The sequence below is a fragment of the Herpailurus yagouaroundi genome, unplaced genomic scaffold (genome assembly GCF_014898765.1).
Source record: "Herpailurus yagouaroundi ecotype Mexico unplaced genomic scaffold, PumYag 182, whole genome shotgun sequence".
In the NCBI taxonomy this organism is placed as follows: domain Eukaryota; kingdom Metazoa; phylum Chordata; class Mammalia; order Carnivora; family Felidae; genus Herpailurus; species Herpailurus yagouaroundi.
The window spans coordinates 50054958-50077619 of NW_024412413.1; the positions used below are offsets into that span (position 1 = coordinate 50054958).

The 22662-nt window shown below is 39.3% G+C and overlaps 1 long non-coding RNA gene and 1 pseudogene across 3 annotated transcripts in view; one reads left to right on the plus strand and one right to left on the minus strand.

Annotated features, from left to right (window-relative positions):
• The window catches only part of LOC121040791 (uncharacterized), a 141570-nt gene that overhangs the window by 63858 nt on the left and 55050 nt on the right, over positions 1-22662 (plus strand). The window lies entirely within an intron of this gene.
• LOC121040790 (myelin-associated neurite-outgrowth inhibitor-like) lies at positions 21389-22013 on the minus strand (annotated as a pseudogene).

The window sequence follows — 22662 nt, forward strand, 5'->3', positions numbered from 1 at the left end:
TCAATTAATTCAGTCAAACGACTGGGTCAATTAATTCAGTCAAACGACTGGGGACCTTAATTACATCTGCAAAAAAATCCCTCCATCTTTGTCATGCAATAACATATGTTTGACATATGATAACATATATAACCTAACCATGGGTAACCATGATATCCATCACTTTCACACCTCCTGCCCCTACTCAAGGGGAAGGGATTACATGGGGTATATACACCAGGTGACAGGAATCATGAGGGCTAGTTTAGAATTACACCAACCACAATCAGAAATCAAATACTAAAATCATAAAACAGAATTCACAGATTTACTTATTCTCAGGTCAAGTAACATTTGCATTACTTTTAAATAAAGATAGAAATTGAGAAATCACAGATTCTGGAATAAACATAGTGGGTTGAGCACATTCACTTATCTCCTCTGTCCCCCCTAAATGCACTCAAATTACAGTAAAAGAATAACACAAGGCAAAGCTTCCAGGACAAGGAAAATAAGAGTATGAACAAGAGATGTTGACAAGCATTTGGAAAATGAAAATGGATAGAGACATGGTGAACGGCCCTGACAGAAGAGAGAAAACTGAACCCAAGTGCTCACAGAGGCAGATAGCAACCAACAGAAACCCAGAAAGACGCAGGGATCAGGGTTCCTATGGTCAGGAGCAGGTTAAGGAATGAAGAAGAGCCTCTCCCAAGATCAACATCCCCCACCACGGTGATACAATCATCACAACTGATGAACCCACATCGACACATCATAATCGCCCTAAATCCATAGATTACATTAGAGTCCACTCTTGGTGTTGTGCATTCTGCGGGTTTGGACAAATGTATAATATAACACATATTCATCACTATGGCATCCTGAAGGGTATTTTCACTGCCCTGAAAATCCCCCATGCTTTGCCTATTCATTGCCCCTCACCCCTACAAACCTCAGAAAACACTCATCTTTCTCCTGTCCTAATAATTTTACCTCTTCCAGAATATCATATAGTTGGAATCTTACAATATATAGACTTTTCAGATTGACTTCTTTTAGTTAGTGATATACATGTAAGGGTTCTCTATGAATAAAGCTGCTATGCGTAAACATCCGTGTGCAGGCGTTTGAGTGGAAATAAGTTTTTCAATTCCGTTTAGGTAAATACCAAAGAGCATGGTTGCTACATCATAAGGTAAGAATGCTTAGTTGTTTTTTTTTTTTTCAACGTTTATTTATTTTTGGGACAGAGAGAGACAGAGCATGAACGGGGGAGGGGCAGAGAGAGAGGGAGACACAGAATCGGAAACAGGCTCCAGGCTCTGAGCCATCAGCCCAGAGCCTGATGCGGGGCTCGAACTCATGGACCGCGAGATCGTGACCTGGTTGAAGTCGGACGCTTAACCGACTGCGCCACCCAGGCGCCCCAAGAATGCTTAGTTTTTTAAGAAACCACAAACTGTCTTCCAAAGTGGCTGTGCCATTTTGCATTTCCACCAGCAATAAATGAGAGTTCCTGTTGCTTCACATCCTCACCAGCATTTGGTGTTCCTGTGCGAGATTTTGGCCATCTAATAGATGTATAGTGGTATCGCCTTGTTATTCTAATTTGCATTTCCCTGATGACATTTGATCTGGGGCGTCTTCTCATATGCTCATTTGCCATCTGTATATCTTCTTTGGTGAGATGCCTGTTAAAGTCTGACCAATTTTTAGAATCAGTTTGTTTAATTTTGCAGGCTACAGAATTCTAAATTCTAGGTTGATGGGTTTTTTTTTTTTTCCTCTCCATGCATAAAATATTTTACTTCACTCTCTTCTTGTTTACATGGTTTCTGAGCAGAAGTCAGATACAATTTTTATCTTTGTTCCTCGACACTTAAGGTGTTCTTTCTTCCTCCTCGGGTTTCTTTGGGATTTTTTTCTTTATCCTTGATTTACTTTCGTTGGAAAATGATATACCCAAGTGTAGTTTGTGGGGTTTTGTTTGTTTTGGCATTTGTCCTACTTGGTGTTCTCTGAACTTCCTGTAGCTATGGTTTAGTGTCTGACATTAATTTGGGGAAAATTCTTGGGGCACCTGGGTGGCTCAGTCAGTTAAGCCTCTCACTTTGACTTAGGTCATGATCTCATGATCCGTGGGTTCGAGCCCCTCATAGGACTCTGGGCTGACAGCTCAGAGCCTGGAGCCTGCTTCAGATTCTGTGTCTCCCTCTCTCTCTCTCTCTGCCTCTCCTTGTTTGCATTCTGCCTCTCTCTCAAAAATAAATAAACATTAAAAAAAATTTTTTTTAATTTGGGGGAGATTCTCAATCATCGTTTCAAAGATTTCGTCTGTTCCTTTCTCTCTTTCTTTTCCTTGTGGTATTCCCATTATGAATATGTTACATCATTTGTAGTTGTCCCACACAGTCCTTGGATATTTTACTCTGTCCTTTTCAATCTTTATTTTCTTTGCTTTTCAGTTGTAAAGGTTTTTATTGAAATATCCTCAAGCAGCGACTCTTCCCTCAGCTGTGTCCAATCTGCTAATAAGCCCATCAAAGGCATTCCTCATTCCTTCTACAATGTTTTTGATCTCTAGTATTTCTTTTTGGTTTTTTTCTTGGGATTCCCATTTCTCGGCCCCCGTTGCCCATCCTTGCATGCTGTCTGCTTTATCCACTAGCACTGCTGGCATTTGATTAGAGTTGTTTTAAATTCTCTGTCAGAGAAAGACAAATACCATGTGATTTCACTTATATGTGGAGTCAAAAACAACAACAAACAAACAAATGAGCAAACAAAAAAATAGAAACAGACTCACAAATACAGAGAACTTGCGGCTGCCAGAGGAGATGGGGTGGGGAATGGGTGAAATAGGTGAAGGGCATTGCTAAGAGGTACAAACTTCCAGTTAGGAAATAAATAAGTCAAGGGAATGAAAAGTTTAATGTAGGGAATATAGTCAGTAGTATTGGAATCATTTTATATGGTGACTGTACTTATCATGGTGAACATTACGTAAGGTATGGAATTGTCAAACCACTCATTATAATTAATATAACACCGTTATACGGGGCGCCTGGGTGGCTCAGTTGGTTGAGAGTCCGACTTGGGCTCAGGTCATGATCTCACAGTTCGTGGGTTCGAGCCCCACGTCGGGCTCTGTGCTGACAGCTCAGAGCTCAGAGCCCGGAGCCTACTTCCGATTCTGTGTCTCCCTCTCTCTCTGCCCCTCCCCCACTCACACTCTGTCTCTCCTTCAAAAATAAATAAACATTAAAACAAATTAAAAATATATATATATAACACCGTTATAACCATAGTTCAATAAAAAAAAAAAAAAAACCCTGTCTGATAATCCCAACATCCCTGACACGTCTGGTTCTGATGCCTGTTTTGTCTCTTCAGTTGTGTTTTCTGCCTTTTGGTATGCTTCGTGCGTTTTTCTTGATCGCCGGACACGATGGACTGGGTGAATTGAATTGATGTAAGTAGGCTTTTAGTAATGTGGTTGTGAGGTGGAGGGGGGGGTGGGAAGAGAAGCATTTTTGTAGTCCTAGGATTAGGCCTCAGTCTTTTAGTAAGCTGTGAACTTCACAGGTGTTTCTCAGTTCCGCCCCTCTCAGGTGGGACAGGATGGCTAGATTGGGCTGACGTTGGCTATTTTCCTCCTCCCATGTGGAAGGCTAGAGCCAGCTGGAGTTGGGTATTTCCATTATCCCTGGTCAGTTAGATGCTGATAATACTCTAACCCGTTAGGGTGTGGTCAATTAGTTTCCCCTGAAGGCAGGCCTTATTAAGAAGAACAGCGTGCGCTTGCGTATTCCAAAATGGCTCCTCACCCTGCTGGAAGCCCAAGATTTTTCACCAATAGTTACTATGAGAACCTGGTCAAACTCCTAGAGGTAGGGAGTGTGGGGGCCCCCTAAGACTGAGTCTGCGTGGAATTCTTAACAGAGTGGTCTGCACCAAGCTCCCGGCAATTTGCAGTTACAGTTGCAATTTCCTTCCAGCCATGCTTTCCAATATGGTTTCCACTGGTCTCTGTTCAGGTAAGCTGTGACTCCCTGCATTTGTCTGTCTCTCCAATCTTAGGGACAGTGGTTTGTCCTGTGTCCTCCTCTTTCTTCAGATCCCAAGAGAGTTGATCCTTTAGTCTGGTTAGCACTTGTCAAGCTAGCTCTTGTCAGTTTTCATCTGGTCTAAACATTGATTCTGTTGTCCTTTTCTCCCATGTTCTCTTTTTCCTATCCATCTTCTCACAGCCTGCAATTTAGCTTTCTCTTCTATTCTTCTATCCCCCCTGCATATGCTATTTTCATTTTCCAGTACTTCCATTATTCACTTATCAAAATCTTATTACGTGATTTAAGATTCTAGTGGTTACAAGTGGAAGAAAAAACAACTCAAGCTGGGGTAAGTATAGAAAGGGAATTGGTTGGCTTATGGAGCTGAATTTGTGGGGTAAGCTGGCTTCAGGAATAACTGGATTAAGGGCTCAAAATTTGTCCTGGGGACTCTGTTTTTCTCCATCACTCTGCTTATCCCTGCTTTTTGACATGTGTTGATTTAATTCTCAGTGACCTCACACTAGCAAGTGGCTGTGATAATTCCAGCCTCTATTCTTGAGGCTTAAGTCTAGCTAGGATGAGAGAATATCTCTTTCCAGGCATCTCAGTAGCTCTGACTGACTCAAGTCATGTGACCACCCCAGCCCCAACTGCTAAACCCAGAGAAAATGAAAGCATTTGTTGGCTTAGATCTGGGTCACCCTGTTTGTCGTGAGCCTATCCCATTGCTCCACCAGACCACAAGGACTAAAAATAGCAAAGGGATGAATCTTCTGCTAAAAAACGGGGGCTGTTACCCTAAGTAGCATAAATGGCCGCTAGATGACTAAAGCACAATTGTCCACTATTTTTTTAAGACTCAGTTTAAGCATCCCCACTAGACTGAGGATGCTCTTTAAGGGCAGGGATTATGTCTTTTTCATCCTGGTATCCTAATTCCTTAAACATACTAAGTCAATAAGCATGTGTTAATGAAGAACGTGCCTACAGGAAAACAATAGGGGCAGTGATTAACTTCCAGGGGAAGTTAGGGGAAGTTTCAAAGAGAAGGTAGCACTTCAAACAAGTCTGACAGATGAGTTTGGATGCACCAGGAGTGGGGGAAATAGCAAGAAGAACATCCAAAAAAGAGTAACAGCTTGTGAAAATGCATGGACTAGCAGGGAATGTGTAAACCTAAATCATCTAGATTAGGAGAAGTAGGAGATAAAGTGGCAGGTGAGGGGACAGGACAGGGAGATGGGGGAACGCTTAGGAAAGACCAGAAGACAGTGAAAACCTCAAGATTTATACTTATCTCTAGGCAATGGGGAATTACTGAAAGATTTTAACTGAAAGATGAATACCATCAAATATTTCACTTTAAAATGTTCATTTTGGGGCACCTGGGTCGCTCAGTCGGTTGAGCGTCTGACTTCGGCTCAGGTCATGATCTCACTATCTGTGGGTTGGAGCCCTGCTGCATCCAGCTCTGTGCTGACAGCTCGGAGCCTGGCACTTGCTTTGGATTCTATGTCTCCCTTGCTATCTGCCCCTCCCCCCTCTCATGCTCACTTGCTCTCTTGCTGTCTCTCAAAAATAAACATTAAAAAAATTAATTTTTATTTAGATTTAAAATAAGTTTAATAAAGTTAAATATTTTAAAATTATTTTTAATGTTTATTTTTGAGAGAGCAAGAAAACACACATGCATGCAAGTGAGAGAGGGGCAGAAGGGGAGGGAGAGAGAATCCCAAGCAGGCTCCACGCCCAGTGCGGAGGCTGACATGGGGGCTCAATGCCACAACTGTGAAATCAACCACCCAAGCCAATGCCAAGAATCGGTTGCTCAACCAACTGAGCCACCCAGGCACCCCAAATATTTTACTTTAGAAAGACAACATTGATTTCTTTCTTCTTCCAATCTATCCTCCCCACTGCTGTGAGAGTCAAAAAACCAATTAGGAGACTGGTACCGAATCAGGCCAGAGGATATGAGGGAAATCAAAAGAAGTATTTTTTAGGAGGTAGAATTGAGAACTGATGGTGATCACATCTATTCAGAGACGGATGCATGAGAATGTAGGAGATTATCAGACTGTCTGACCAGGTAGGTGGCAATGTCATGCACAAAGATAAAGAATGCAGAAAAAGAAAGGCATTCTGAAATATGCCTCTTCCTTCTCTTTGCTATTCTGTGCTGTTTTGCTTTGCTTTTCAATCCAAGAAAACCTTCAACCCATACTATGTACATCACAGTTAGGTGAGATCTCCCCCCAAGTTGACTATCTTGCCAAGGCTCTACGGACAAACATGGGGTGACGTTTCTCAAAACTTGTAAAGAGGGGTTCTGGTGTCAAATCATCTGCGTAGATAATCATTTTTCCAGGAGAGCATGATGGAAAATAGAGCGTTTGAGAAATCCGACCATAGGACCAAGTCCTTGCAAAGGAGAAGGGAAGGCAGGGAAAGTGGCAAAGATGAGGTCTAATCCTACATTTGCTGACAGTAACTGCCTTTGCTATTGTTAGAGTATTGTATTTCAGGACTCTCTGATAGGTCAGTCTGGGCTTTAAAGCACTTACAGTAGAAAGATTAACTTCCTTTTTGGAGTCCGTGAACACCAATCCCCTGTACATATGGGAGAATCACACTCCTACTATAATACTATTAAATGTTCTCCTAACAACAGGGTCTGCCTTCTTAACCATTTTATATCTAATAGCATCCTGTTGTTGGGGGTTAACCATGATCATGATACCCAGTATTAGTGGGAGTGGGGGAATTGGACACTTTCAGACAGGTTCAGGTGTAAGTTTTGAGCCTTTCTGGCCAGGACACTATGCTTCAAGAAGGCTTCCTATGTGTATAACGTCTTCTCCTGCAATTCCATTTCCAGGGAGTATTTTTGCACATGTGCAAAAATTTACTACAGGTATGTTTAGGGTGTTCTTTAATCATAAAGATTGGAACTACCCTAAATATCTAAAATTAAGGATGTTTAGGTTTTTTCAAAATAATGGACTTCATTCAGATAATGAATTTCAATAAAGATATTGAAGTGAATACAGATGTGTATGTATTGATTGTGACAAGAAATTGTTGACATTTTAGAAACTAAGACACCTTACAGAACGGAGGCTATAACCTAGTGCTATTTTCTGAAAGTGAACTAGAATACTACTTGAAAGTATTAATTATTCTTCACCCCCCACCCCCATGATGATCTCCCACTCAGACTTTGAAACGCGGGGCCCCCAAAACACTAGGAGGAGTTTTAGAAATAGATTAAGAAAGAAACTAAAAAAACAAAGAAATTCTTGTCTCCCAAGTTCAAGAGCAAAAGGCTGAAGTATGAGAAAGTGAAGATTTGAAAATGGATAGGAGGTGGCCAAGCCAGTTTTTTCCTGCCTCTTCAAAAAAAAAAAAAAAAAAAAGGCTCTCAAACAGAGAGGAGGGAGAGAGGATTCAAGTAAACTGGAAAAGTAGTCTAGAATGTGTGCTGCCCTCCTCCGTGGGCTGAACCTTACAGGTGGACTCCCTCCTGCACTTAGAGACTGGAGAGCAGGGTGACCTTCCCGTCAGAAGTCTGGAAGTCCTTGGTGTCCAGGTGGAGAGGAGTTTGGCCCCACAAAGGGAAGGAGAGGACAGGAGTAGGAGATTGGTCACTGGCGGGACAGCATTTGCCTCCCAAGCTCCCCTCATTCCAGGGATGTCCCAGGGGGCACCCAAGGACTGAGCTGAGCAAGGTGGCTCTGCCTGTGGCCTTGCTGCCAGGAGGAAGGGTTACTCAGCAGAGAGGGGGGAGGGGGAAGGAGGTGTCCCTGCTGAGCTTCAAGTGAGCGCTCAGCTGCAGCTACTCAGGTTTCTTATGGGGGGTGGAGAAAACACCAGAGAGAAGGCACACCTGCTTCTTACAAACCAAAGAGGTCCAAAGCAACCTAGCTCACTTCTTCACTTCTCACCACCTAGCTCACTTCTTCACTTCTCACCACCTAGCTCACTTCTCACCAGATTAGTTCCCCATCAGGAACTCCTCCATTTTTAAACTGCTCTTCATGTAGGTGTGGCCGTGGATTTCATGGCTGGGCAGCAGCCTCCCATTGTCCATCCCACGCTGTGGAGAGAGGAGCACACGTGTTTGGTTTCTCCTATAGCTTTACCCCTGGTACTTCTGAAAAACTTCCAATATTTACAAAGAATGTATAAAAACTTCTAGAAGCAATGAAAGAGATTTAGCGGGTAAAATATAGACATTCATTGGATTTCCATGAAAACGATAATAGCAAGGGAGCACCAGCTTTTGCGTAGGGTGGCAGCGTAATCTTTATTGTTTGCACTGAAATTAAGACAAATACTAGAAATTGATCTATGGACTGTGAAACTGAAGATTTAGTGTGAGTTGTAGTCTCTATATTCCAAATTTAGCAGTATTCAATCTACAGTTGGTATAATTGGACTGTTGTTGGTAGTATAAACTTCTAAAAGTTACATAAAAATGGTTTAATAACCATTTGATCTAGTAATTTTACTCCTGGAAATTTATTCTAATAGCGGCATCAAAACATGCACATTTTAACCATAACTAGATAGATGATAGATTTTTTAATTGGTACTAGAAGAAACAGAAAGAGTATAACCAAAAGTAAGACCGATAAGTAAACAATGGTACATACGCTCCATGAACTACTAAGACTAAATTAGAAATAAGTTTTAATGACCAGAAAAAATTATTACTATATAATAAGTATAGACGGTATAGTTTAAAATTGTATGTACTACTTGACAATTGTTTAAGAAAAATCTATGCGTAGAAAACTCTGGAAAGCATAGTTTAAAATTGTATGTACTACTTGACAATTGTTTAAGAAAAATCTATGCGTAGAAAACTCTGGAAAGCGACTTACCACAATGCTATATTTTAAGGGATCAAATGATTTTTTTCTTCGTGTTTTAAAATTTTTAATGACATTACTAGATTTAGAATAAAGGTTATTTTAGACATCCTATGTAAACTTGACTCGAACCATTAAAAGATAATACAGATGTTTGTTATAGTAGAATATTTAATTTGATAGTGTTATCAACTGAAAATGAAAGTTATGGCAACTTCCTATCCATAGTTGATAATAGTTTTCAAATTCCACTTAAAATTTTTAATAAAACAACCTAGGATATTACCTTGTACAAAGTTTCATTTCCGTTAGATTTTTTTAACCCTATTTATCTTATGGAATTTTAAATTCATAAATCATTTCTTTTCCTGTAAGTATTTAAAAGCCTAATATTAAATATGCATTTTTCATGATTGTTTCCTTGAAGGAAAAAATTAACTTCAGTAAGCAAAAGCTGTATAGAGATCTATAAGTCTATAAAATAAGGCTATTCTGGGATAGCCTTCAGAATTTCCTAGGCTTTGAAACATTATACCAATATCACATAATTATCATGTCCTACAATTTCTTTATCTAGAAAACACTTTGACCTTTAAATATCACATGTTAAATATTTTCCCATTTTCATTGCTAGTAAAACAAGTCGAAGAGTTTACTATCATAATGTGTGGCTTAAACTATTTTTGATATTTATTTCTAGAGAAAACTCCTTTCTATCCCCATTTATCACTTCAACTCCTTCACAGTTAATTAGAATTGTTTACTTATTTGTACTTAAATTCCCACACCTAAGGCTATTATAGAAGTCACCAAAGTAAAATGCTGACAAGTTCATTTTTATAATTCTTTGTCTATGGAAGGGTTCAGAAATTTTATAGCCAATACTCCATGAACATCAAATACTCGTAATTCTTTTCTATTAAGGCACCAAATCTGTAGAGGCAAAAGGATCAAGCGAAAACCCAAAGAAAAAATAATTTCCACCACAAGATACACATTAACACTCAACTAAGTCTTTAAAAAGTTAATACATTTAATTTAAAAAATAGATCACTAGTCTTTTATGTATATTTTGACTGTTAACTGTAGAAAAGTTATGTAAAGAGCAAATCCGGGAAAGAAGACACCAGAAGTTGTGGATGGAGGACAGAGGGACAGATGGGCCAGACGGGGTGGACAAAATGACAAGCCAGGCCATTTGAACCCACTTGAATCAAAATCATCCTATCTAAAACCTAAATCTCTGGAGTCTTACGTTTTATGACAAAAATAATATGCAAAATAGACATAACTGACTTTTACTGCCTCTAGTAACCCAATCCTGACTACAGGAGACTTATTCAGTTCTATATTTGGGTTTTTTCACCTTGTGTGTGTTATTACCATTATAAACTATATATGTTTAAAATACAAAAATATTTTAGGGGCACCTGGCAGCTCAGTTGTTTGAGAGTCTAACTCTTGATCGGCTTAAGTCACGACCCCAGGGTCATGGGATTGAGCCCCCACCCCCCACCCCGCCCCCGCATGGATCCTCTCTCTCTTCTCCCCACTCAGCCTCCTCCACTGCCGTGCTGGTGCACACGCTCGCTCGCTTTTAAGTAAAAATAAACATATATGTATTTATATTTTATATGTAAATATATATAATTATATATATATAATGTATATATAATTATGTATAATTTTTAAAAGTCTTTTAAAACTGAGTTAGCCTCTAAGGATATCCCAATCCTCTCTCTCAAGACACCATTTTAAAGGAGTTTTTCAGAGCACCTGGGTGGCTCAGTTGGTTGGGCATCAGTTGGTTGGACTTTGGCTCAGGTCATGATCTCCTGGCTCGTTAGTCCCAGCCCGGGTCGGGCTTTGTGCTGACAGCCTGGAGCCTGCTTTGGATTCTGTATCTCCCTCTCTCTCTGCCCCTCCCCTGCTCACACTCTATCTCTCCTTCAAAAATAAACGTTTAAAAAAAATTTTTTTAATGAGTGTTTCAATCTTAAATATAAAACATGTTTATAACTGAGACAAGGTATCGATTATAAATCTGAGGATTGCCTGTGCCATCCAGACGTGAGAATAAGGGATCGTATTTTGCTCCAGATTCGGCCTCCAACTTCTCACTCTCAGGGAAGGTTGACAATAGCATAATTGTGACTTGTAGGGTCTAGAATCCATTCTCAGGATTTTCAGATTGAAAACAATGTTTCATTAAGCAATGACTTACTAGTAAAAATGTACATTAATAATGCTCAAAGAAAAATAATTTATAAAACCTAGATTAGAAAATGTGCAGACAATCTGCTTTGGAAAATGGATGGCAGTGCAGTAACCTCGTGGTTATACAGCTTGCCTGCAGCATCGTTCAGAGGCAGGACAGACAGAGCACTGGGGGCGATGGAGCATAGTAAGGAAGAAGTTCAGTAACAGGGCAACTGCAGAGACCGTCTGACCCATCCTGATCCTGATTCACACCCTAGGAATGGTAGCTGATGATGAAGTAAGGCTAAATATGTTGAACTTTTAATAGGGACATTTTCGTGTGGTCAAAACAAACCAAAAGAGAAGAAAAGAACAATTGGTTTACAAACCACTTCGTTAAAATATGTTTTAAGTCACTTTATTTCAACTAAAATCAAAAAGAAACATGTATCCATTTTCCCACCTGCCTATTGCAAACAGCAGTATGTTCTCTGTATCTATGTGCGTGCTTTTTCCCTTTTATTTACAGTCCACCTATAATAGAGCTCTCCCTATCTGACTTATATCACTTAGCATAATTCCTTAAGGTCCATCCATGATGTTGTAAATAGCAATAGTTTCTTTTTTTTTTTTTTATAGCTGAATAATATTCCTGTATGTATGTGTGTGGTGTGTATCTCATGATTTCTTTATTCACTTATCCATCAATGAACATGTAGACGATTGTAAATAATGATGCAATGTACGTTGGGGGTACATATATCCTTTTCTTCAGATAAATGCCCAGAAGTAGAATTAATGGTTCATAAGGTACTTCTATTTTTCATTTTTTTAGAAACTTCCAAACTGTTTTCCATAGTGATTGTACCAATTTACATGCCCACCAACAAAAGAAGTTCCATTTTTTCCATAGCCTCACCAACACATGTTATTTCTAGCCTTTTTGATAATAGTCATTCTACCAGGAGTGAGGTGATATCTTATTATGGTTCCATTTGCATGTCCCTATTGATGAGCAATGTAGGGTATCTTTTCACATACCTGTTGGCCATCTGTATGTCTTCTTTGGAAAATGTCTATTCAAATATTCAGTCCATTTTTTAATTGGATTGTGGGTTTTGTTTTTTTTTTTTGCTACTGAGTTGTGCAAGTTTTTTATACATTTTGCGTATTAGCCCCTTATCAGGTGCATGATGTGAAAATATTTTCTCTTTCAATACATTGCCTTTTCATTTTGTTGATGCATTCATTTATTTGCTGTGCAGAAAGTTTTAATAAGCAAGATGTAGTCCCACTTGCTTATTTTTGCCTTTGTAGCTTTGGCTTTTGGTGTCAGATTAAAAACATGACTGTCAAGACTGAGGTCAAGGATATTACTGCCTGTGTTTTCTTCTAGAAGTTTCTTTTTTAAATTTTTTTTAATGTTTATTTTTGAGAGAGAGAGAGACAGAGTGTGAGTAGGGGAGGGGCAGAGAGAGAGGGAGACACAGAATCCGAAGCAGGCTCCAGGCTGCGAGCTGTCAGCACCGAGCCCACCATGGGGCTAGAACTCATGAAATGCGACATCATTACCTGAGCTGAAGTTGGATGCTTTAACCAACTGAGCCACCCAGGTGCCCCTAGAAGTTTCTTTTTTAATTGAAGTATAGTTGACATATAAAGTTATAGTAGTTTCAGACGCATAGCCTACTAATTCAACAAATACATTATGAAATGTTCACCACTGTCCTCGCACACATTCAATATTATTGACTATATTTTCTATGCTATACTTTATTTTATAACTGACAGTTTGTACCTCTCAATCCCCTTAACTTATTTCACCTATCCCTCTTACTCCCTCTACTCTGAAAACCACCATTTGTCCACTGTATTTATGAGTCTCTTTCTTGCTGTTCATTTGTTTTGTTTTCTAGATTCAAGATATACCTGAATTCACATAGCATTTGTCTTTCTCTGTCCAACTGATTTCACTTAAGATAATACCGTCTGGGTCCATTCATGTTGTCACAAATGGCAAGATTTCATACTTTTTATTGTAGCTGAGCAACAGTCCATTTTATGGACTTTAAACATTCATCTATTGGGAGACACTTAAGTTGTTACTATATCTTGGCTATTGTAAGTAATGCTGCAGTAAACATAGAAGTGCATGTCTTTTTGAAATAGCGTTTTAATTTTCTTTGGAAAACACCCAGAAGTGGAATTACTGGGTCCTATAGTACTTCTATTTTTAACTTTTTTTACTCCTCTTAATTTTTTGAGTAACCTCCATACTGTTTTCCATGGTGGCTTCACCAATTTGCATGGCCACCAGCAGTGCATAAAAGTTCCATTTTCTGCACATCCTTGCCACCTCTTACTTTTTGAGTTTTTTTATACTAGCTATTCTGATTGGTGTGCGGTGATAGCTCATTATGGTTTTGATTTGGATTTGCATTTCCCTGATGATCAGTGATATCGAGCATCCTTCATGTGTGTGTCGGCCATCTTATATCTTTGGAAAATGCATATTCAGGCCCTCTGCCCATTTTTGTTTTCAGTTTAAGTATTTGGGTGTTTGGCAACCATTCCCAAATACAACACACCAAACAATTTACAAATATCTTCTCCAAATCAGGTTGCCTTTTCCTCTTGGGAATGGTTGCCTTCACTGTGCGAAAGCTTTTCTATTTGATGTAGTCCCTGTTGTTTATTTTGGCTTTTGTTTCCCTTGCCTGAGCAGACATATCCATAAAAATATTGCTAGGGCCAACGTCCGAGAGATTACTGCCTCTGGTTTTGTTTAGGGTTTTAAGGTTTCAGATCCTTAATCCATTTTGAGTTGAATTTTCTATACGGTGTAAAAAAGCTGCCCAGTTCCATTCTTCTACACGTAGCTCTCTGGTTTAACCATCACCGTATGTTAAAGAGACCCTCTTTTCCCCACTGTGTATTCTTGCCTCCCGTGTCATAGATTGACCACTAAGCATGGGTTTATCTGGGCTCTCTATGCTGTTCCACTGAACTATGATCTATTTTTGTACCAATGCCATACTGTTTTGATCACTGTAGATATGCAGTATTGCTTAAGTTCTGGGATTGTGTTTCCTCAAGCTTTGTCCTTCTTCGTCAAGATTGCTCTGGCTATCGGGGCCCCTGGGTGGCTCAATCAGTTAAGCGTCTGATTTCGGCCCAGGCCATGATCCCATGGTTCATGGGTTCAAGCCCTGCGTCTGCCTCTGTGCTGATGGCTTGGAGCCTGGAATCTGCTTCAGATTGTTTCTTCCTCTCTCAGCTCCTCCCCCACTCGCACTCTGTCTCTCTTACGAAAAATAAACCGTAAGAACATTTTTAATTTAAAAAAAAGAAAAGATTACTTTGGCTATTTAGAGCTTTTTGTGTCTCCATACACATTTCAGGGTTCTTTGTTCTCTTTCTGTGAAAAACACATTGGAATATCGGTAGGGATTGCAATGCATCTGGGTATTACTCTGAATAGTATGGGCTTTTTAACAATATTCCTCTAATCCATGAGCATGGAATATCTTCTATTTGTGCCATCCTCGGTGTCTTTCATCAATGTCCTATTTTTCAGAGTACAACTTTTTACTTCCTAGGTTAAATTTATTCGTAGGTATTTTATTATGTTTGATGCAATTTTCATTGGAATTGCTGTCTTAATTTCTCTTTTGGATAGTTTGTCGTTAGTGTATGAAAACACAACAGATTTCTTTTTTTTTTTTTTACAACAGATTTCTGTATATTGATTTTTGTATCTTGTGATTTTATTGAATTTATTTATTCTAATAGTTTTTTGGTAGAGTCTTTAGGATTTTCTACATATCTTACAATGTCATGTGTAAATAAGACCTTTTTACTTCTTCTTTACCCATTTGAATGTCTCTTATTTCCTTTTCCTTACTGACTGCTGTGGATAGGATTTCCAGTACTATGTTGAATAAAAGTGGCAAGAGTAGGCATCCCTGTCTTGTTCCTGATCTTAAAGGAAAAGTTTGCAGCTTTTCACCATTGACTATGATGTTTGTTGTGGGTTTGTTTACATGGCCTTTATTATATTGAGGTGTGTTCCCTTTAAACTCACTTTGCTGAGAATTTTTATCATGAATGGATGTTGAATTTTGTGAAATGCTTTTTTGCATCTATTGAAGTGATCATAATTTTTATCCTTCATTTTGTTAATGTGTATTACTTTGATTTGTGGATAATAAATAAGTCTTGAATCCCTGGAATATTCCCACTTGAATGAGGTGAATTATTTTTTTAAATTATTTTTGAATTCAGCTTGCTAAATATTTTTGCTTTTTTTTCCATTTTTTTATATCTATGTTCATCTGTTCATCAGGGCTATTGGTCTGTAATTGTTATTTACTTCTTTTTTGTTGTCTCTTTATGTGTGTGTGTATGTGTGTGTGTGTGTATGTGTGTGTGTGTGTATGTGTGTGTGTGTATGTGTGTGTGTGTGTATGTGTGTGTGTGTATGTGTGTGTGTGTATGTGTGTGTGTGTATGTGTGTGTGTATGTGTGTGTGTATGTGTGTGTGTGTGTGTGTGTGTGTGTGTGTGTGTGTGTGTCCTTATCTGGTTTTAGAGTCAGACTAATGCTAGCCTTGTAAACTAAACTTTGAAGCCTAAATTTCTCCTCTTTTTTGGAATAGTTTGAGAAGGATAGATATTAACTCTTCTTTAAATGTTTGGTAAAATTTATCTGTGAAGCCATCTGGTTCTGGACTTTTGTTGGGAGTTTTTTGATTACTGATTCAATTTCATTAGTAGTAATTGGTCAATTCAGACTTTCTATTTCTTAGTCAATCTTGGGAGATTGTATTTGCAGTCTATCCATTTCTGCAAGGTTGTTTAATTTGTTGACAGATCATTTTTCATTGTAGAACCTTGTATTTCTTTGTATTTCTGTGGTGTCTATTGTAATTTCTCTTTTATTTCTGCTTTTGAGTTCTCTTTTTTCTTGGTGAGTGTAACTAATGGTTTATCAATTTAATCTTTAAAAAAAACAGCACTTAGTTCTATTGATCCTTTTTATAATTTTTTAGTCTCTATTTAATTTATTTCTATTCTAATCTTTATTATTTCCTTCATTCTATTAACTTTGGGCTTTGTTTTTTACTAGTTTCTTTAAGTGTAAGGTTATATTGTTTGAGGTTTTTCTTGTTTCTTGAGGTAGGCCTGTATTGCTCTATACTTCCTTTTTAGCATGCCTTTTGTTGCATCCCAAAGATTTTGAACCATTGTGTTTCCGTTTCCATTTGTCTCTAGATATTTTTTTATTTCTTCTGATTTCTCCATTGATCCATTGGTTGGTTACTAGCATGTTGGTTAACCTCCAGGTGTTTGTTTTTTCCCAATTTTTTTTTCTTTTTATTGATTTCTACAATTATAGAGTCATAGCATTATGGTCAGAAAAGATGCTGGATATGGTTTCAATCTTCTTAAATTTACTGAGATTTGATTTGTGGCCTAACATGTGATCTATCCTAAAAAAAATGTTTCCATATGCACTTGAAAAGAATGTGTATACTGCTCTTTTTGGATAGAATGTTCTGTATACATCTGTGAAGTCCATCTGGTCTAATGTCTTGCAAAGCCACTGTTTCCTTGTTAATTTTCTGTCTGCATGATCTATCCATTGATGTAAGGGAGTGTTAAGTCCCTGCTAGTATTTTATTACTGTCAATCTCTTCCTGTAGGTCTGTTAATATTTGCTTTATATATTTAGGTACCTCTATATGCATAGATATTTACAGTTGTTATATAGTTGTCAGATTGACCCTGTTATCATTATAGAATGGCCTTCTTTGTCTCTTTTTACAGTCTTTGTCTTAAAGTCTATTTTTGTCTGATATAATTTGCTACCCAGCAATTTTTTTCTTCCACTTGCATGGTCTATTTTTCCCATCCCTTCATTTTTAGTGTGTATATGTCTTTTGGTCCGAAGTAAGTCTTTTGGAGGAAGCATATAGATGAATCTTGTTTTTCTATCCAATCAGTTACCCTGTATCCTTTGACTGGAGCATTTAGTCCATTTACATTTGAAGTAATTATTGATAGCTATGTGCTTATTGCCATTTTGTTCATTATTTTCTTAGCTGCTTTTGTAGTTTTTCTCTGTTCTTTTCTCCTCTTGCTCTCCACCCTTGTGATCTGATGACTTTTTTAACTGTTATGCTTGTATTCCTTTCTCTTAATTTTTATGTATCACAAGTTTTTGGTTGGTGGTCGACATGAAGTTGATACAGAACATCCTGGTTTATAGCAATCTATATTAAGTTAATGCGGCTTAAATTAGAACACATTCTTTTTTTTTTAATTTATTTTTCAACGTTTTTATTTATTTTTGGGACAGAGAGAGACAGAGCATGAACGGGGGAGGGGCAGAGAGAGAGGGAGACACAGAATCGGAAACAGGCTCCAGGCTTCGAGCCATCAGCCCAGAGCCTGATGCGGGGCTCGAACTCACGGACCGCGAGATCGTGACCTGGCTGAAGTCGGACGCTTAACCGACTGCGCCACCCAGGCGCCCCAACATTCTAAATGCATTACATTTTTTACCCCCTCCTCCATGTTTTACGTATATGATGTCCTATTTTACATCTTATTCATGTATCCCATAACTAATTTTTGTAGCTCTCACTGATTTTACTACTTTTGTTTTTTAATCTTCTTGATAGCTTTAAAAATGACTGATTATTACCTTTACTGTACGTTTGCTTCCACCAATTAAGTTTTTTCCTTTCATAGTTTTTTTAATGTTTATTTTTGAGAGACAGGGAGAGACAGAGTGTGAGTGGGGAACAGGCAGACAGGGAGGCACAGAATCTGAAGCAGGCTCCAGGCTTAAGCTGTCAGCACAGAGCCCGATGTGGGACTCGAACTCACGAACCATGAGATCATGACCTGAGCTGAAGTTGGATGCTTAACCGACTGAGCCACCCAGACTCCCACCTTTCATAATTTTTTATACTTATGGATTTTTCTCTTCACTGAACAAAATTTCTTTAACATTTCTTGTCAGGGCAGTTTAATGAACTCCTTTAACTGTTGTTTGGGAAACTTTTTATCTGTCCTTCAATTCTGACTGACAACCTTGCTATGTAACATATTTTAGTTTGTAGGTTTTTTTCCTTTCAGCACTTAGATTACATCATGCTGGGACACCAGGGTGTCTTGGGCGTTTGAGTGTCCAACTTTTGATCGTGGTCCAGGTCATAATCTCACGGTTCGTGGGCTTGAGCCCCACGTCAGGCTCTGCCTTGATAGTGTGGATCCTGCTTGGGCTTCTCTATCTCCCTCTCTCTCTGCCTGTCTTTCTCTTTCTCTCTCAAAATAAATAAACTTAAAAAAAAAAGAATATATTGTGCCACTCACTACTGGCCTGCAAAGTTCTTTTTTTTCACGTTAACACATAACTTTAAGACTGCGTACATTACAACAGTGCATTGGTGATACAGGTTGTAAAATGTTTTCCACTCCTTTGGGTTTTGCATATGATGATTTTTCACTAGTCACTACAGGTAGATTGATCAAGCTTTATTTCTACGGAGATTTTTTTAGCTTTTTTTTCTTTTAAACTTTTTTTTAAATGTTTTTATTTATTTTTGAAACAGAGAGAGACAGAGAATGAGCAGGGGAGGGGAAGAGAGAGGGAGACATAGAATCTGAAGCGGGCTCCAGGCTCTGAGCTGTCAGCACAGAGCCCGACATGGGGCTCGAACTCATGGTGTGTGAGATCATGACCTGAGCTGAAGTCGGACACTCAACCGAGCCACCCAGGTGCCCCACTTTTTTAATTAATCTAAGTCAGTTAATGTATAGTGTAGTAACGATTTCAGGAATAGAATTTAGTGATTCATCACTTACGTATAACACCCAGTGCTCATCCCAGCAAGTGCCCCCTTAATGCCCATCACCCATCTAGCCCATCCCCATACCCAACATCCCTCCAGCAACTCTGAGTTTGTTCTCTGTATTTAAGAGTCTTTTATGGTTTGTCTCCCTCTCTGTTTTTATCTTATTTTTGCTTCCCTTCCCCTATGTTCATCTATTTTGTTTCTTATTATTTCACTCATATGTGGAATTTATCATATTTGTCTTTCTTTGACTTCTTTTGCTTAACATAATACACTCTTGTTCCATCTCCATTGTTGCAAATGGCAAGATTTCATTCTTTTTGATCGCCAAGTAATCCGTTTAGTGTGGTGTGTGTGTGTGTGTGTGTGTGTGTGTGTGTGTAGACACACACCACATCTTTATTCATTGTCGATCGACATTTGGTCGCTTTCCATGCTTTGGCTATTGTCAATAGTGCTGCTATCAACACTGGGGTGCATGTGGCCCTTCGAATCCGCATTTTCGTATCCTTTGGATAACTCATAGTTGTGCAATTACTGGGTTGTAGGGTAGTTCTATTTTTAATTTTTTGAGGAAACTCCGTACTGTTTTTCAGAGCGGCCGCACCAGTTTGCATTCCCACCAGCAGTACAAAAGGGTTCCTCTTTCTCTGCCTCGTCACCAACATCTGTTGTTTCCTGAGTTGTTAATTTTAGCCATTCTGACAGGTGTGAGGTTGTATCTCCTTGTGGTTTTGACTTGTATTTCCCTAATGATGAGTGATCTTGAGCATCTTTTCATGTGTGTCTTAACCATCTGGATGTCTTCTTTGTAAAAGTGTCTATTCATGTCTTTCGCCCATTTTTTCACCAGATTATTTGTTTTTTTGATGTTGACTTTGGTAAGTTATTTATAGATTGTGGATACTAACCTTTTATCTGTCATTTGCAAACATCTTCTCCCATTCCATCAGTTGCCTTTTAGTTTTGTTGATTCCTTTGCTTTTTATCTTGAGGAGGTCCCAATAATTCATTTTTGCTTTTGTTTCCCCTGCCTCTGGAGACCTGTCAGGTAAGAAGTTGCTACAGCTGAAGTCCAAGAGGTTGTTGCCTGTTTTGTCCTCTAGGATTTTGATTGCTTCCTGTCTTATGTTTAGGCCTTTTATTCATTTTGAGTTTATTTTTGTGTATGGTGTAAGAAAGTGGTCCAAGTTCATTCTTCTGCATGTTGCTGTCCAGTTTTCCCAACACCATTTCTGAAGAGACTATCTTTATTCCACTGGATATTCTTTTCTGCTTTGTCAAAGATTAGTTGGCCATACATTTGTGGCCCCATTTATGGGTTCTCTATTCTATTTCATTGATCTATGTGTCTTTTTTTTTTTATTATTTTTTTTAAACGTTTTTTATTTATTTTTGGGACAGAGAGAGACAGAGCATGAACGGGGGAGGGGCAGAGAGAGAGGGAGACACAGAATCGGAAACAGGCTCCAGGCTCCGAGCCATCAGCCCAGAGCCTGATGCGGGGCTCGAACTCACGGACCGCGAGATCGTGACCTGGCTGAAGTCGGACGCTTAACCGACTGCGCCACCCAGGCGCCCCAATGTGTCTTTTTTTTGTGCCAATACCATACTGTCTTGATGATTACAGCTTTGTAATACAGCTTGGAGTCTGGAAATATGATGCCTCCAGCTTTGGTTTTCTTTTTCAATATTACTTTGCTATTCAGGGTCTTTTCTGTTTCCATACAAATTTTAGGATTGTTTGTTTGAGCTCTGTGAAGAATGCTGGTGTTATTTTGATAGGGATTGCGTTGAACATGTAGGTTGCTTTGGGTAGTATCGACATTTTAACAATATTTGTTCTTCCAGTCCATGAGCATGGAATGTTTTTCCATTTTTTTGTGTGTGTCTTCATTTCTTTCATAAGTTTTCTATAGTTTTCAGCATATAGATCTTTTACCTCTTTGGTAAGGTTTATTCCTAGGTATTTTATGGTTTTCAGTGTCAGTGGAAATGGGATCGATTCCTTGATTTCTCTTTCTGCTCTGCTGCCTCATTATTGGTGTAGAGAAATGCAAACAATTTCTGTACATTGATTTTATATTCTGCGACTTTGTTGAATTCATGGATCAGTTCTAGCAGTTTTTTAGTGGATTTTGGTGGAGTCTTCCGGGTTTTCCATGTGCATTCAACTATATATGAATCAGAATACATTAATACTCCCTTTTTATCATTACACTTATCTAAAAAATTACCAGGAGACCACAAGGCAGGATTTGCTTTAAGACCAATACACAGAGCTAGTTGGTGACTAATGGTGCTGGGACTTGCTGGGCCAGGCCATAGTAGCATTTAGCTAAAATGTCAAAACCATCAAGAAGAAAGTCCAGGTTTGAGGCAGTAGGTCTGCAGCACCTGCTGTGAAACCTCCTTGATGTGACTGCATAGCTCCATCCTTGAACATTTGCAGGGTGATCACCACTGAGGGAGCATTTAGCTGTAGGTGGGCATTCCTGGAGCCCAATATGTAAGCACAGTGACTGGGTGGGGGCAATAGGAGTTGGGGAGTGGGCGGTCAGCAGGATACCTGCTGACATGGCCATAGTGGTTCCAGCCACCATGCCTATAGTAACACTGCTGCCCCTAAGTGGAGAGATGGGAACAGGGTACACTGTCACTAACATCTCATTGGGCTGTGGATGGTGTGGTGGATGATGTGAGGGGGTCCTGCCTACAGTGGCTGTGTGTGGTACATGGCCTTGCTGTACACAGGGACTCTGCTGGGGATAAGCGCTTCCACATGGGGTATACGGTGGTCTGGTAGGGGTTGGGGGAGCAGGAATATGGTGGCACTATCATGCTGGTGGGGGAACAGGATGCTTTGTAAGGGCTGTTAGGAATGTAACCTGTTTGGAAGGTAGGATTCACTCCAGGGTACATGCTGAGAGTAGGCAGGAGCTGTGGCTCCATAGCCCATGGGGAAATCAGCTGGATAATAATTGTTTTGACATTTGCATAGGGAACCCCAAAAGAACCAGGACTATAAATGGGATTCATGATTTCAAGGACAGACCATATTGGAGGCAGCTTGGGCTTCAATGACCAATGCACACCAGCCCAGGGCAGGCTCAGGGAGGGGCCAGCACACTGGAGGCCCTCTCCAATGGTGGACTGAGCCAGGAGGCCCCCATCTCTGCCACCGCCTCTCTGGCTAGTGCTTGCAGTCACTCTGGTCTGCCTAGTCTGCCTCTCCTCCTGTCCTGCAAAGTTTCTACTGAAAAATCATCTGATGGCCTTACAGTGTTACCCTTGTATGTAACAGTTTGCTTTTCTCTTGCTGCTTTTAAGTTTCTCTTTATCTTTAATTTTTGCCATTTTAATTATTATGAGTATTGGTGTGGACATCCTTGCATTCATCTTATTTGGGGCTCTCTGTATATGCTGAAACTGGATGTTTGTTTCCTTCTCAAGTTAAGGAGGTGGTCAGATTGTATTGTTTCATATAAGTTTTTTACCCTTTTACCTCTCTTCTTCTTTAGGAATCCTTATAATGTGGGTGCTTCATGTCGTCACAGAGATACCTTAACCTAGCCTAATCTTGTTTTTATATTCTTTTTCTTTTTGCAGTTCAGGTTGGTTTTCTTTCCACTATTTCATAGTGCTGATCCATCTTCCTGCATTATTTAATATGCTATTGATTCCCTCC